The sequence below is a fragment of the Pipra filicauda genome, unplaced genomic scaffold (genome assembly GCF_003945595.2).
Source record: "Pipra filicauda isolate LSUMZ 115617 unplaced genomic scaffold, ASM394559v2 scaffold41_size5083284_pilon, whole genome shotgun sequence".
Classification (NCBI taxonomy): domain Eukaryota; kingdom Metazoa; phylum Chordata; class Aves; order Passeriformes; family Pipridae; genus Pipra; species Pipra filicauda.
In genome coordinates this window covers 2,402,112-2,419,864 of record NW_024104554.1, presented here as the reverse complement: position 1 = coordinate 2,419,864, position 17,753 = coordinate 2,402,112, and the positions used below count along the sequence as shown (strand labels likewise).

Sequence of the window (17,753 nt, the reverse complement as noted above, 5' to 3'; positions counted from 1 at the left end):
GCGTGACGCTGAGTTCAGAAAATATTACAGGCTCTAGCTAGTTTGATGGTTATGTAAGAATACTGAAAGGAAGAATCATGCTGATTGCTATAAGACAAAGCAAACAAAAAAAAAATCAGTTTTACGTATAGCTGTTTCTTATTAGAATAGACAGGGAATTTAACCATAGAAGATAAACTTTTAATTTTCTTAGTACTGGAAAGATTTACAATAATACTAAGCATATTCATCTGAATTTGCCTTGCTAAATCCTCAGCTAGTGCTTCTCCTCTGGCATCCTGTACAGCGTTTTCTGGCTTTCAGCTTTATACTGGCCAAGAGCAGACAGCTGTTCCACACACGCTGCTGAAGCTGGGGTCTACAAAGCATTTCCACTGCAAGGCTTCTCCTGCAATAATTGTTCTTATACACAGATGCGTAATAATATGCCTCAGCTCAGAGTCTATACTTCAACAGATAAAAGCAGCACAGCTAAGACGCTTATAAACCAAAGAGATTATTTTTTTTGTCTGAATAATTTTGGTGCATTTGGTGAATTTTAATGCTTATGGAAATGAATGATTTTATTGGAGGCAAAGAAAGTGTAGGCAGTAACCATAGTGACTTCTACACGTATCAGCTTTGCCAGTGTGCTTCAGTTCTAGACCACAAAATCCTAGATATCAAACATTTGTATGTCCTTATTGGAAAATCACAATGAAGGGTTGATGCAGGGATGTTATTGTCCTTTTATAAAAAATTAGAATCACAGGAACAAAACAATCATTTGCGAAGTTTCTCACTAAGATCAAATCTAAAATATGAAAGCATTAAAGGGTGCCACTGTGAATATTAATGTTATTGCTGGTGTTTTCTTCTGCATGCTGGCAGGGTTAAATAATCTATCAGTGATACCCTCATTTTTGTCATATCATTTTCTGGCCCTCAGCCACCCTTAAAGAAGACCCAGTTTACAGATATACTGAGATAATCTTTTCTAAACTACAGCTGGAGGATTTTACTTCTTCCTCCATTCCATTGTTAATGAGTAATTTTGCACACATTGTATTTCTGCAAGAAACATGAAACTTTATAGAAATATTCTACTGAAAGAGTATTTCTACTATTTTGTTTGCTGTGGCTGAAATTGCTTAACTATTTTTAGTAGTCATTCTAAACAGTCATTTCACTGCACATTTCAACTGCTACACTTATGTTACAAGTCTCTGGATTTATTCAAGCTAAAAAAAAGATATTAGAATTTGTAGTACATGTCAGCTTGGAAACTTTCTTTTGGGATGGGAGTGAGGTTCCCTGAAATGAAAATTTAGGCTGATAGAGGAGGCAGAAGATCTAACTGCTATTATATGAAATTGTTATATATATGAGTATTGAATATTAAAATATTGAGTATTTTATATAATTTCATTAAAGTATTCATCATTTTTTATAACAAAGAAGCAGTTTCTCTATCCCATATTGTGAATATTTTTTTCTCCAAAAAAAAGGAACCATTAAATATAGTTTATTTTGTTTCTAAAAGACGGATTCAATTATTTCCTAAAAGAGGCCTTGTAAAGGTTGTGAGAAATCAACATACATTGTTGATTATTTGGCTGTGTGTAAATACATGCATCTGTTTACCTTTATTCTTTAAGTTAGCATGTAAGATTGAAGAGAATTTACATCAAAATGTATTTTTAATGTATATTGTGGCATCCAGTGTACTACTTTTCCTTCCATTGTCCTTGTACCATGCTTTTATATCTGGCTCAGATTTGGAACTGCAGAAAGGTCATTTAAGTGCTATAGGCTTTTCCACCTTCTAAAAACTCACCAGTGATACACTCTTAATTTAGAGTTTGACTTTTCAAGTTTGTAGGGGAAAATCCTGATTCTTGTTGAGCTGTTGCACAGGTATGAAGTAGGGTCTCAGAAGAAGAGCCCTTCAAGAGGCTTTTGTAAAACAGGTGGTAACAATCAGTCCTTGCTTTGAAGACCTTGTAATTTATTTAAACAAAAACAAAAAGACTTTGTTTTCCTGATTGTATTTGAAGTGAATGTGACAAGCTAAGTGTGTTTGTCCGAATGGTTTTGTTGAGATTAATTATACCAAGATGCTCAAACCCAGCAATGAGTAACACTGAGCCCTATATTTTTTTCCCTAAGAGCTAAATAATTCCAACTCACTTAACTAATGTATTGATTGACTTTATCGAGTCCATAATAGTTCTGAGTTTATGAGCTGTGATGCCTGGAAATGGATTAGTGGCAGTGCCTGTGATGAGATATGGCCAGAAGACGACTGTTTTGTCTCTTGGCAACATGTGAGGTTACAGAATTTGACTTTGTTTCACCTTCAGAACAAAGCTTGTCATCGCAGATCACTCTGTATCAGCCACAACAAGGACCTGAACATGATGTCAAACCTCACAGAATGTTTTAACTTGAAAAAATCCAAACCCTGGTACTTCAGCTGTTGCAGCACAGGATACAGTTAATATTGGGTTTACGTAGTTGTAATATTTGTATACTGGAGGTACAATGCAAAAATTATGTGAAGCAGAATTTTATTTACACACTAGACACTCTAGACTACATTGTTATTATTAGCAAATAATCAAGAAATGTTAATGAGACCTTGTAGGCTGTCTCTTTCTCCTGGCTATGACTTGCAGACAGTGCTTCCACTTCGAGCCTCACTGTGTGAGGTGCCTCCTTTGGGCTCACCAGACCCTGAGAAAGGCTTTGAATTATCTGCAGCTGCTGTCACGTGTCTCTCTCCTCCTTCCCCAAAATCTTGTTTATCTGCTTTTGCTTTTTGCTAGTGATTTTTCTTGGTTTCTTTACGCAAAGCCAAATCTCAACGTCTAGTCTTCATGTTCCCTGGACTAAAACCTCAGATCCTCCTTTCCTCTTCAAGCATAAGATCAGCTTGTATTATAGGTGAAGAATTTATTTTTCTAATTATTTTACTTTCTTTTTTTTTAAAGACATGTGTCTTTATATATATATATATATATATATTTAAACTCAATACGGAAGTAAGGAGAGGAAATCGTATTGATAATTATTTCCAGGAATTCAGACTTACCATTTTAGTTGGGATATTTTTGACTTCAAGTTGTATAACTGGATAAGGCTCAACGAGAAGCTTGAGAAGCTGGTAGTTTCAGTACTTACCAATATCTTATTAATTTTAGTACTTTTGGCTGAGCATAAGCAAATAGCAAGCTTTTTGCTGTACAGATTTCAGGTGTGTAGAAAGATATTGTACCTCTGTTTGAATTCCCTAACACATAAGAGCAAACTATTCCTGGTTGTTTACAGTGCTCTGTGCAAACGTGCAAACATTTACACCCTGCATTTAAGATGGAAAACCTCAAACCAAGAAATTCTAGTCTTTGCCATTGCTATCTGTGCATTTCATTGTTGTCATCAATGATGGAAGTTCAAGCTTCAGATAAAATGAATGTTTTCCTTCCTTACACACAGCTGATATAAGCATGTCATAAACCTGCAGTCCCATCTCAGTGTTTTTCCCTGAAATGCTGCTTACTAATCACATTTAAAAACTGCCAATACAACTGTACTACTTGAAGATGTATTAGGTACTCCAGCTTGCCAAGGGACAACAGATTTCTTGATGTGAGATGTGTTCATCTTCAAGTCCTTCCTCTTTGTTATATTTTTTCCATAGTTTCTAGAATGATTTTTATAGAGCTGCAACTTCAGTTTTGTCATGGAGTCTACTGGTCATCCTTCAAAAACATCAGAAATGCATAAAATCTAAAACCAGATAGGAAAAAATTGTCTCACATCATTTTTTGTCTATTTGAACATAGAAAAATGGGAAGGAGAATGAAAAGGGGAAGAGGAAGTCAAGGCAAGGAACACAGGACTACAAGTGAAAGAACTGTGTTTGACTCAAGACATAGATCAGTAAACAAAAAGATGGAAAGATTAAAGCCTTTTATTTTTCAACAAGTCACTAGTAACTACTTTTACTCAAAACAAGAATGCTCAGAAAGCCTACACTAACATTCTCAGACTAGTGGCTTCTGAAGCAATGTTACCTGAGAAAAATTTTGTAGGTTTGGTAAAAATGATGCCACTGTTATAAAGTTTGTTAAAATTAAATAGTGCAAAGTTGAGAAGCTTCTTAACTGCTCTAAGCTTGCGCATATCTACAGGGAGACCAAGTGATTACTGTTTCTTTTTCATTTCCTGTAAAAATTTTGAGATACCAAGTTCTTGAGTACATTCTTAAAATGCTACTGCAAAGAAAAGGCTGAAAGCTCTGAAAACAAAAAAAAGAAAGGGTAGGCTATTAAAAGCCTCTAAATTAAGCCCTCCGGAGATGTTGGTAAGAAGCAAAAAGTGAAAATTTTGAAGGAAACTCATTTTCTTTAAAAGAAGGCATTAATGATATATTTTTTGATGTTACTATTGGTATATGGTGTTTCAGGACTATCTTTCTCTTTGTTGTTATTGCTCTTCTTCAACACTTGCATTGAGGGGCAGCTGGATGCTTTTGCAGTCTTGCCTCCAAATGAGTGAGGAATTGACAAAGCTGTCCTGCTCACAGATGCATCTTCCACTTTATTAATATCAGAATTTGAAGAATTAATGACATCCTAACCTGGAAGAACCCTCTTTTTTCATGTCACAGGTTTATGACCATACCATAGCTTTGCTCTTTGATCTTCAATGAAAAAAACTATCTTGATAAGTCTCCTGTCTGCCAATGGGACTGTTTTGTCACAATAGCCACAATTTATAGAGAATCCTGATCTGAAATGCTCAACGAGTTAGATTTTTGGACTACAAGGATGAAGCCTACCAACCTCTCTGGAAAACCATCAGGCATCCTACAGTATGGAGGTCTATGATAGAAGAAAGTTTTACTTACTGCTTATATTAAATTATTTTGTACAACCTTTTGTACTATAAGTGTTTCAATACAGCTGCCTTTCACAGCAATGGGGAGTTCCACTGAAAAGGAAATGACTTAGTAAAATACACAATTTCAAAGACAGAATGACATCAAGTAGAACTTTTTACCCTTTTCTTCCAATCTCAAGAAAAATTATAACTTATGTAGAAGAGACACTAGATGCAAACCATTGTCACCCCTTATCGATCAACATTTTTGTTTTTGAAAACCAAAGCCAAGCCCCTCTTAAAAAAATTTTAAAATTTCTGCTCTCAATTATTTTAACATTCGTATGGAAATGAAAATTATGTGGTTTCCTATCAGAAAATGTAATTTTTTATTTGGCAGATTTTTTTTACACCTGTATTCTTATGGAGTGTGAAATAAAATGAACACTCATGGGGTTTTTTTGGGACACCAGCATTGCAGCTGGTGGTATAGAAATGAGCTTGTGAACAGACCTTTTTCCTGATTGTTTCAAGCATTAAGTAATAATTTATTGTGATTATAATTCTTAAGAATTTATTTAGGTGCGATATTGGCAATAGATATTTCTGGCTTTTTGTTGAGTAATAGGATTTTGACAAGTAATTAAAAACTGCAGATTATTCTTCATTAACATTTCTACATTATGACAAATTACATTTGGCCTTATGAGGCTGCAAACTCCCTTTGAGTTTTCCACAGTGCTGTTTAAAAGCAATAGTGACGACTCTCAAAGGGATTTAAGGAAGAAACTTTGCTTAGGTACAGCAATGTGACGCATCTTGTAATAATGTCTGTCCAAAGGATCCCGTCAGTTCAGTTCAGCTCCTCAAGAGATTTAGGCACAAGTAGAGCTGGCTAAAAGAATGGGGATACACTTTTTAGGCCTTAGCATTTCTGATCTTGGCTGCAAATATTAGAAAGGTTAGCAGACTAAAATTTCCTTCTCCGAGACTCTTGCCTAATTTTCCTGTTTGTTTTTCTTAGAAACAAGTGGAGATGCAAGTTCTTATAAGGCTTTTCTTTTTCTTAGTGTGTGTGATCCTTGTTGATCGACATGCACAAGGGCTGACCTGAGTAGCACCATTAAAAGAAGCATCACACAATATGCAGTAGCTGTTTTCCTAATCTACTTCTGGAAAAGGATGACATGTAAGAATTCACTTTTTATTTATACTGACTGTTTGTCGTTTGCAGTCTAAAAGGAGAGCATTGCAAGATTTTTTTTAGCATAATTTTTTGTTGGTTTAGTGTTTCCCCACTAATTAATATAAGTTACAATGACACTTACTGGCAGGGCTTCTTGCTACTCAAATCAGCAGACAAGCTCATTTAACTGAAGCAATTATTATTAAAATATCAGTAGGTGTTTTAGAAGGTAGCATCCTTCTGTCTCCTACCTTTCAGAATCAAGATTCAATAATCCACTGGTGTTCTATAATTTAGGTTTCAGCTCTTACTACTGGAAAACCTAGACATTAAAGATCCAGTCTGCTTATTCTCTACCCAGGAATGTGCAGATTTGTCAGCTGGCCCTAATATCTGGAGAGATTTAGTTTCCAGTTATGCTAGAAAGAATAAGCCAAAAAAAAGGGAAGACCAGTAGGAATTTCAAGGTGCTTTAAGGACATTTAGACTTATTTTTTTGGATATCAGGGTACTTGAGAGATCCCAAATGTAATGGAAAGAACTTAAGAGGGGTAGAATATTCTGTTATGTGGTCTGCAGTTTTATCAGATGTCCTCTGTGCTCGCTTAGTATTAGATGTTGTGGCTTATGACAATCTCCCCATGACCAAGTACAACAGCTTTCCCTTCCATGGAGTGACTCATCCTTCAGGCTCTTCTTGAGACAGTAATATGCTTGGGATATTTTCTCACCCTATCTCCCTAGACAATAGGGAGCTGTTTGGGAATGACAGTCCATTCTCTTTAGCACTATCTTTTATAAAGCCCAGAAGCCTTTAAGAAAAGATCAGAACCATCAGGGAGGGCATCTTCCACTGGACCATGTTTAACATCCTCCTCTGCATGGGAGCAAACTCCAAGCTCATCACTGTGTCCTTGGTAAGCTCAAAACTAGGTTAAGGAAGAATGGTGACATCCTTTGGTCAGATTCTGAAAAAGATATTGTTTTAATAAAATGAATGCTTTCCTACTACATCCTGGGAACAGCCTTAAAAGTCTTTGTACATTAACAACAAAATCTGACATTTGGTGTTTCCCAAGGCAGGACTGAATTTGATGAACCAGTAATGAATTTTCTTTTAAGCTATTTTCTGTCTTTTTTTTTCCTCACTTCCATTTCAGCAGCTTTTATCTAGCCAAGAGAGAAACTTCTCGACCATTAATCTCAGTTACACTCACATACATTTCTAGTTTCTAACTGTTTCTTGTGTTATCTTTATCTTTTGTCATGGAAACACGTGGAAAATATTTATGCCATCTGGACACACAGAGTATATGCTTTTCTATTTCCACCCAGTACTGAAATGTAGGGGTTATGATATCCGGAGTCAAAGCTACACTCTATGCCTAGACAGCATATTTGGGAAGATCAGCTAGTGTTATCTTGAAGACAAGCACAGGAGGGAGAAGGAAAGAACCTGCTCATATCTAAATGCTCGTATCTAAATGGCCATGCAGTGCTCTGAAATTGTTTTCTCCATCGTTTTCAATCTCTGAGGAAGGAGTTCTTCTCTTTAGAGTGCTTTTAGAAAAAAACATTGACTTCTCTGTTTTGACAGCATGGCTGTATCTTGGATGCTGTGCTCAGATTTTGCTTTCACCCCATCTAGACCTGAAGTGAGTCATTTTGGTATCAGTCAGGTCTGAAAGAATAGCTTTTATTATTAACATTTGAACTGCTTTGCCTTTTGGACCCTCCCTACGTGTAATACAGAAATTTAGTAGAGGTCTCTGGCCCAAAGATACTATGAAGTAAAGGCAAGGTATAAAGAGGACCATCTACAGTGGACAGGCTGGATTTCCAGAAGTGGACTCTGTTTTGGTGGAAATCATCAGTGGAAATGTATATATTATATACAAGTCCTCTCGGGTTTTGTGCTTTTAAGTTTTAAAGTATTCTTCCCCAAAACCCCAGCTTGACTGGCGTTCTGGTGAGCATTGTACAGATGTGAATGTGGATGGATCCTAATGTTACATGTCTCTTCCTGTGTATTAAGAAGTTGTTTAGATGCAGCTCAGTCTGTTCAAAGCAGGAATAACTAAACCAAGATTTGTGGAGATTCTGTTCAAAAATGCCCTGAGGTAATTTTTTTTTTTTTTAATCAGGAGATCTTTTTCTGAAGTTCTTACCAACTTCTGCCAGGAAAAGTATTAAATACAAAGTTCTTAAGCAATTTGCTTTAGCCTCTAGCTACAACCGAGTCCCTTGGGGAAAGGGTGGGTAGGCAAGTGAACGCTGTGTCACCTTTAACTCTCCTCACATCCCTATGTGTTAAAGCAGGCAGATGGAAACTAATTTCAGTTATCTGCATCATAGCATTTCCCAAATATGTATATTTAACTGGATGATTTTTCTGAAGAACACACTGATGTAAGAAATTAAATCCATGTAACGAGTGCATGAAGCAAGCCTGACTGGATTTCTAACAGTCCAAGGGTACTTTGATACAGAGTTCATAATCCAAGCTACTGTGACAAGCAGCTGCTAATTCTGAAAAATCTTCTCTAAGAGTGGCTAATTTGTGCATCACTGAAGCACTGGTCCTTTTAGCTGTCAATGCATATTTTGCATTTGCAAGGAAAGAGAATATTCAGTCTTTTCTTATTTGTTAAACTGACAGCTACACTTCTAAACTGAGAGTGATTTTGTTCATATCTACCAGTATCCTTGGGAGTGCCGAAGGCATTTGAAAAGGTGCCGCTGCTTTGTCATTATGTTTCATCTGCCTTTACTACCTCTCTAGGATTTTTTCTCCAGTTTTAGGTGTGGGGTTGTTGTTTTTTTTTAATGAGCTCCACCAGACAGGTTTAATGCATCTCTTCATTTTCAGTCTTTTAGATGATTATGCAGGATTCATGATATCACATCAGCAGAAGCTGCTGTAGATTGATGGGGCCCAATCAACCACCCTGCCCACTCAATATTATAAAAATTTGTGTCGTCAGTAGTCATGACGTTTTGTAGGAAGTTGCCCATTTATGGATACTAGAGCAAATGATATCATCACAATAGGTGGCTCCTGTCTAAATAGGATCATTTGTGAAATAAGATTACAGGCATTTATCTGGGAAACAGGAGACAGAGGCACCTGCTTTATGTAATTGATATCCTGGGGAATTATTGTGTACAATAATCAAGAAAAATCTTCACTTCTAATTCTGTTATGTGGGAAAAGAACCTTTCTTTTTTGTGCCTGCATAAAACAAACCCCACTTCCACATGGAATAAGCTCCAGACCATGTTTTCTATTATGCTTGAATATATGGGACATGCATTGCAATCCTATGCTTGCCACACTGCTGCAGTATACTTGTTTTGCAGAGCTCTGTAGCAGGCTAGTCAAAGCTGTGACTAACCAGATCCTTGGATACATACTCTAATCTCTGGCCTTTATTTTTACAATGAATTTTATTTGTTCATTGATTGTATATTTTTTCTGATTTGTGAGAAGCTTCATGCTCTGTGTTTGGATGCTGACTGCAATACAGCAATAGTCTTTGATACGGTAAGTCAAAGATGACTCATTTCTTACTCTTGTGCCTTCAATTTATACTTTCTACAACATCAGCTCATCAGGTAGAAAATTATGTGTTAATTAATGTTGAAGTAGTTAATTTTCAACAGATGCTCTTCCCTTCCCTCCCCCCAGTACTTTGCACCATGTTTTTTTTCCTACTCATGAAAGCAATAGGTTTGAACTGTCTTTAAGTAAAATGCTTTTGCTGTGTTATTTTTAGTAATATTGCCATAATTTTATCTATTCTCTAATTTCAACAATAGAAAAGAAAATAGATCACACACAGAGATTTGGAACTTAACATGTGATGCTAGAATACGATAAGTTCAGTTCAATGTTAACCTTTGTTACAGCAAACACAATTGAAAAGGCAAGAATCTTCGGGGATTTATACTCCAGATAAAGTAGATGGGTTTCAGTTTTTATTTGAGTATTAATACATTCAGATACATCCAGCTACAAGAGCCTTTATTTTATGTGAAAGCAGTGGAGAGAAAATGCCTTACAGAAAGACAGTTTTCTTTGTAATGCAGTGTGCAGAAGATTCAGTAGTACTCCTTATCAAGTGCACTACATGAGATAAGAGCAAAAAACCCCACATATTTGCTGCACAGTGATAGGAGCCCTTACATTATAGAACTGTTGCTAACAAAAAATACTATCAAACAGAAATATTCTTTAAAGAGCTTTAAAAATGTGCTGTGAGCACACACACACACACTCTTTCGGATAGGTAACATTAATTGTACAGTAAGGGTTGATTTGATATAAGAATTTTTTTTTGAGAAACTTACGTTTCAGCAGAGGTCTCGAAGATCACTGGGTTACTGGGTCTCCTTCAGTAAAATTCATTCAATCCTGCTTTTAGGATTGGCAACTTTGCAGCAAGTGAACAGTGTTCAAATGGCTTGAAATGTTTCAATATGGGAAGTATTCTCTGTATGCATTTTTTCCCTTTCATGTCTTAAACTTTTCAAAAGTAGAGGTTTGGGGTTTTCTTTTTTCCTGGAGTACCCTTCTAGTTTTGGATATGCCTATCCAAAAAATCAATGAATTTGTATTTGCCAGTGTAGGTTTCTGATGTGCAGGTAAAATAGCTCACTCTTTAGAAGTTTATGCAGGAACACAGCCACAAAGGAAAAAAAAGCAGGCTCTGTATGAAATAAGAATAAAAGCTCAGGCTGGCTGTCATCAATTCACAAGTTGTAATTACGGTTGCTTTTTTATTTCTGTGGAGAAGTTTGAAGGTTTGATTTCTGTAGTACCAACGTGATTATTTTACAGGCATGCATTAATATCAGTTCTTGCATTTGATCATATCTGTGAATCCATATCTGTCATGTTTTCCTGTCACTTGAGACAGACTACATCCTTTTTATTTAGCAACAAGTGACCAACATGAGCATGTAGTGCCCAGTGCAGTAAATTTTAAAAGGTATCTTTTGAAACATGAAAACAGTCAAACAACACTTTTGCTAGGTGTTTAAAATCAGTGTGTTTAGCAAAGTTGGTGAGTACTGGCATTATTTTTTGAATGAAACATGTTATTTTAAAATGCTAGCAGGCAGGTGAAGGTACTTCAACACATGAGCATATTAAACATCAGCACTGTACCTGGCATTCTCCTTTGCTTTTCCAAGAAAAAACACAGAATAAAGGCTATTTTGTCCAAATAGTTGCATAATGAGATCTACTTAATATGTTTCATGGAAGCTTTTTCACTGCAAATGCTTTTTAAAGTGATCTAGAAAAATGAAGACATTTTCACAGATTTCATTTATGCATAATAAGCGAAAGCTGAAGGAAAGTGGCAGATACTGAGTGTAGAGGCCAAATTGCATGCTCTGTGTTTCAGACATATAACTGTTATGTAGCTTAGCTGATTAAATTTCAAATATCAAGCGGTTTGCAGGGTCCATCTTCTGGAGAATAAAAATGAAGAAATTACTGTGTAGTCACTGCTTTTATTAGTCCACCTGTTTTAAAATTTTATGTAAAAAAAGGCATTAATATTTTTTTCCAATTTTGCATCTCTTATAATTTCCCACTAAAGGGAAGCAGATTTGGCAGCTGCTTTTCATAAATAATAAAATACTTTAAAATTAATAGAAAAGATAATCAACATAATTGGAGCAATAAGCATACTGCAGGGCATATAAATAAAAGCAACATATCCATTATGTTTAAAACATTATATCCAGTTCTTAAATTAATTAAAAAATATAGAGAAGGAGAAAGGACCATTGAACAGAGCATACGATGTTCCACTTGAGCTTTATCTAATAAGTTTTTAAATTATATATCCAGGAGTCATAGAACTCTGTAACATAGATTACATCATATTAGTTATGCTCCATAGATTTTCCTTATTATTTTTGGCATTCTGTTATTGCCAATGTATTAGAAATCTCAGCTGTATTTTTCTGAAAACTTTTTGATCTCTATGTTTTGTAGTTCTCTACTTAATTTTAGGCTCTTACCTTTGTCATTGCAGCAAGCTTATGTAGTTGATAATTTGGTTCTGGTTTTGAGGAGAAAACCTTGAATTTGTGCTAGAGTACATGAGGGAACGTCACAAATAACTGGACTTCTGTACAATCAAGTTTCATGAGTGTAGTACAAATGAGACCAGATAGATGTCTCTGATGTGAATATAAAGGGAGTTAAGTGTGCACACAAAGAAAAGAATATGGGATCCACATTCCTATTTTAAAAAAATCCTAATAAATTATTCTAAAGTAATAAGGGAAATTAGCTGGCTTTTTTACTCATTTTAAAAAGAAAATTCTGTTCAATCACAAGAGTTTAGTATAGCACAAGGTCTGTAAATGCCACCTTCATTTTCTCTGAATACCACAAGGAATACACTTTTTTTCTTTTCATATATACTTTAAAAATTCTGCCCAAGGACAGTGCAAAGGGCTGGAGTACATACAAATCTACACATCCTTGACTGAAGACACCATGGCTAAATTAAAGTGAATTGCTTTTAGTTTCTTGTTATGTAATATAAAATATTCATACCCGCAGCAATGAAAGATTTGCATGGATTGGTCCAATTTGAATTATATCTGTCATAGAATTTAATTGCCTTTGACAGATGCACTTGCAAAATTGATATTAAAGCCTGCAAATGGTACAGGACAGTGTCAATGCCAGCAAAGCAAACAGAAAGTAGCAAAGTAGTTCTGCTTAGCAAGCTATTAATTCCTCTTAGGAGTACATTACCGAGGTACAAATAGGGTAACAAGTCTGTTACTGTCAGACAACCCTCACAGTAGAGCACTTAGTGATATATAGAGAAAACCACATAGTCATTCATAGATTTCTTTTACTGAAGGAGAGTGAGACTGCATCATAGTTACTATTAACATCTTCAGAGAAATGATAGGCAAATAATAAATGCTACTGCAGTGTTTGTGGTAGCAATAATTACTTGCAATATCAGAGTCAAAGATTTAAATGTGACCATTGCCCATCAAAAGAAATAGAGAAAAAAATCCAAAGCAGAAAAATCACTTAAGGAACATGTGTTTCCATGCTCTCTGAGAAAAGGCATTCTTTGTCATTCGGTTCAAGTTTTAGCTGATCTATATAGTAATGTGTTGTCTGTCCTCCCAGTTCTTAGCACTCTATCTGACATTTGATACAAGACCAACATTTTCTAGGTGACCTGTCATCATCAAATCCTTGGTATCTAGGGCTTGAACATGCTTCTGCTGAAGCTGATGGCAAAACACTTACTGGCTTAACTGGGATCATGATAAGGGCTATGCGCCATTTAATAACAGAGGCCAGAAAATGTCAGGCTGCTTTTTGCTTGTCAGATCCGGGTGCTGTTCCTGTGGGCAGAAATCTCGCAGCAGTTCACGAAGAGGAAGAGCACTTCCAGATCTTGTGTACTTTACCCCTGGAGAGAGGAGGGGCAAGGGCAGGCCAGGCATGTTGAAATAAATATTCCTGTATCATAGGAATATTTATGGCATGGCTGGTGAGCGTGTGGCTTGGGAGAGCCAGGTACTGTGCTCTGCAGGCCGTGCTGCCAGGGAGCAGCCTGCCTGCCTGTAGGATCGTGTAGCACCCTCTGCCAGGACTCCGCTACGGTCCTGCACTTCGAATGCCAAGGATCTAAAAGGAAAGCAGGTGTTGGTGATCATATGTTACTTCAGCACACATCCACAGACACTCCCTCACTGTGGCTGCTCCTCCACATAATGACAAGGAAACCCAAACGGAGCTATTTCATCTCCTACAGAAATTGTACTGTGGGGTTGGAGTGGGAAGTGAGCTCAGCATTGCTTTGAGAAGTGGGCACAGTTCAGATGTTCTTGTTTTTGAGGGAATCAGGCACCTAGGAGGTGCTTATTCTTAGAAAGCTATTCTTTGTGCTGGCACTCTTAGAGATGAGGCCTGGGTTAAACTCCTCCAAACTTCACATCCCTCACCATTCACATCAGCTTCATGGCTAGGAAAGTGCACAAAACTCAGAGGCTATTCTATACATTTCTCCAGAAATTACTTTTTAATCTCAGGTTTTTTTTCACACGTTTTTAGTCCTATAAATTTTATCAATGGCTCTTTAAGTGGGATATTGTCACTTGAACAATTATTCTCATATCCCTTCCCCCTGCCTGACTGCTGATAGCAGCAGGAAAGAACTAAAAGAAACTAAAGAAATTAAAGGCGTATTTTTTCTGTTCACTTAGTGTGTTTGACAGCATTTTGTATCTATTCACCCTCATTGTTTCCTCACTGCAATCATTTGGCTGCTTCCCATTTGTGCAGGCATAGTAGCAGCTGAAAAGAGAAAACATCTTAAACCAAGAGGAATAATACTGTAGTATCATAAAGATTGGCAGGCTAAATAGCTAAATGTCATGGGGACTCTCGATTTTATTGATTATATGGAGTCAATGGTATCTTCCTCATAAATATGTAGTCCATATACATTTTCATAGACTTAGTAAAAGCTTAAATTATACCTTACAATTAGACAATTAATTTGTGCTATTGCTCTGAACTGCCGTCTAAGCATTTATCTCCCCCATATTTTAACTTAAGTTGTGGCACCATTTCATTATTCCTTTAGCAGATCCATCTGAAGAGGTTCACATCCTGCCCACAGACACTTCTTCCTTCCCACTCCCCTGCCTGAAGTGCACTCGGTTGTGCTGACTTCGCTCTTTCTGTGGCCACACTCCAAACCATAGCTTTGACAAGATATTATATTTCAAAAACATGCAGAGACAAGCTGAACAGGCCTTTTTTATGAATTATTTTCTTTTGTCTGTGTGTGTAATTCCATTTTCTTTGCATGTCCTGTGTCACAGTTCCATTTTAAGCCACACTAGATGATAATTAGGTTGATCTAGGAAAAGATCTGGAACTAGGAGTAAGACTAACTTCCAGTATGAACCTCTTAAATCAGATGTACAGCCAAAGAAATATTAACAAGCTGGATAAGTTTACCTGATCTAAAGGCTGGATTCCTAAAATGGATTGATTTCATAAGAAGTTCTCCTCTTGTGAGGAGAGAAGCATCTGCAAGATTTCTGCAACCAATTTTGATACAGTATTGGTATTCAATATTACTGCAGAACAGGATGTTTTGTTTAACAGTATAATTTCCATTTTAGCAGCACCTATAAAGCAAATGAAGGATGAGGACTTTATGAAACTAAGCACTGTTCAAGTAAGACCTTGTTTTTATAGCACGAAGCAAAGGTGAACCCCTGTCATTACTGCTCACACTGCAGATGTCAAAATGTGTTCAGCAGGGTGATGAAAGAGATAAAATCCAAGTTTGGGATGGTGAGCTAACATTATCAGCAAACCTACTTAGACAGAAATTTTTTCAAAACGTTGAATGGTATAGGACAATTGTCAGCAATAGTATGTAGTAGAGTTGTGCAGTCTTCTATATGTTCTTTGGATTTCTTGCACAGGCTCCAGAGGAAGGTAGTTCCATGGCCATGCCCTAAAATCCTATCAATTTTGGTGCAGTTCAGACCTTCATGGAACTTCATGGTTCTTACTATATTCATGTCAATGCTATCATTGTGTCTCATAATGCAACATTGCCTTATAAAGAAGGCAGTAGTAGTAACAGTTTGGGTGCCCTCTAGATGAAAATGAGTATGAGCTTCATCTAGGTTATAGTGGGCTCTAGGATGAAGCCCTGTGGGAAAAGGGAAATGCTTTCTAATCTAAGAAACTCCTTTTCCTGGGACTGGGCACATCATCTCAGCCTTTGTTGTTTGGTGTCCTTCCAGGCTAGTTGTAGTAACACTTTAGTGGATCCCTTATGTGCCTATTGTGTAATGAATGCCTGCTTCTTATCATTCTCATGCATCCCAGACAGAATTCCCTAGATTTCCTATCTAGACACTTACTGCTTTGTATTAAACCCCTTGTGTCTGATCTGAGTGTGAGGGTTTATTGATACATCTATGCTTCAGTAAGCAAGAACAGATATATATTTATCATAACGTAATCTTTACATTCACTTCTGATTTCTCTTGTTCTCCTAGGATCTCATGTCTCCTGTACCTGGTCTCACCCAGGAATGCTGTAATGTGCAAGCACAGGCAGGCGTTTGTTTGTACGCACACACAGACATGCACGCACGTACACGTACAGAGACACACACTTTCTGTTAGAGAGCCAGAAGAGCAGTGCTGAGATACTGCCAGATAGCACAGTTATAGCAGATTCTGACATTGCAAACACTATAATATTTTGCAGATATTTCATTCTACTACATCCTGGTCTGAAGAGGCTTCAAAAACAGTCTGGCTAGCTTGCTGGGTTTTTTTCTCTCTTGTGGTACAGGACCTTCTGCTGTGCCTTTTGCAATCAGACGTGTCTATCTCGTATTGGTCTTTTTAGCCACCAACGTGCTTGTAACAAATGTGGGTAGAGCCCTTCCCAAATCTTGGTTCGCAAAGCCCAGCCATGGTACAGGACCGCTGCGCTAGACAGGGCTCTTATTACTGAACTGGCCATTCAACAAGATCTTGACTTAACATAGTGCAACTATGTTAACATTCTACCCTTAGTTTCATTTTAGTTTTGAAGCATTGAGAAAGCCAACTAGCCTGAAAGGTGCCACATGCGCCCTACTGCATTGGGCATGAGAAGGAAAGAGGAGAAATCATATCCACAAGTAGCACAGAGACCTGGAAATGAACTCAGAGGTTTAAAATTGTATTTCAAAAGAATATTGCTCCAATGCTAATTTAATGGCACAATTTCTATTTTACTGATTTCAGTTTTAAATTCTAGTAACAGTTAGATATGAGGCGATCAACTGCTATAATTTTTTTCATATAGCAGTGCCTATTTTCTGAATACAATACGAATATTATTTCCCTGTCCCCCAAGGGTGAAGTAATTTTTTTTTCCTTCCTAGAGTTTTCACTCATGTTAAATTGTCATAACAAGTCATTTTAACTATCTGTGTTCAAATGGGTTACTCTGAAAATAAAAGAGGCCACATTTGAATTTCCAGGTAGCATGCCATTAGGAATCCAATTTTGGGGTATTCAGTAGGTTATGAAAATGTGAGATTTTTATGGAATTTCAGGCTGGGGGACTACATAGTTCCTGATCATGTGTGTATGGTACCTGTACCCCTGCTCCAAGGGAATTCAGACAGACCTGATGTGCTTGAAATTTTTTCAGAGACCTTGACATCTGCAAACAGATCAAAACAGTATTGGACATTGAATAATAGAGATTCCTCTAAAAAAAAAATGTTTTTATGGTTAAATTTAAGTGGTCTTATTCACACAGCTGTGATGTGTCATGAACAGATAAATAACAATTGAGAACAGGACTCCAAGCTACTGTTTCCAACACAGAAGGGGACACTGTGATTACTGTGCTAGCAGCTGTTCTCTTTAAATGAAGGACACTTTTACAGACAAGTTGTATAGAATAGGAGAGGAATAAAATAAAAATGTGCCCAAGTAAAGGGAAGAAGGGGTCTACCAGACCTTTCCTAAGCCTACAATATCAGTAGATTCAGACATCCAACTAAAAGTTTTACAGGTTGGTTTCAAAATTAAATTTGTGTGATTTTCATTTCATTTTTAGCAAAAGGTTATAGTAGTATATAGTATCAGTAATATAAATACCCCAAGTCAA

At 36.8% G+C, this 17,753-nt stretch overlaps 1 protein-coding gene across 11 annotated transcripts in view; it reads left to right on the top strand.

The window, feature by feature from the left end:
- The window catches only part of DLGAP2 (DLG associated protein 2), a 449,538-nt gene that overhangs the window by 118,050 nt on the left and 313,735 nt on the right, over window positions 1–17,753 (top strand). For 3 of the 11 annotated variants that reach the window (XM_039385556.1, XM_039385555.1, XM_027744800.2), the window contains exon 1: window positions 9,181–9,593. The exons of the other annotated variants lie outside the window; for them this stretch is intronic. The gene's annotated coding sequence lies outside the window, so the exon portion shown is untranslated. Of the gene's footprint in view, window positions 1–9,180; window positions 9,594–17,753 lie in introns of those variants that run through there. 11 annotated transcript variants of the gene reach the window in all.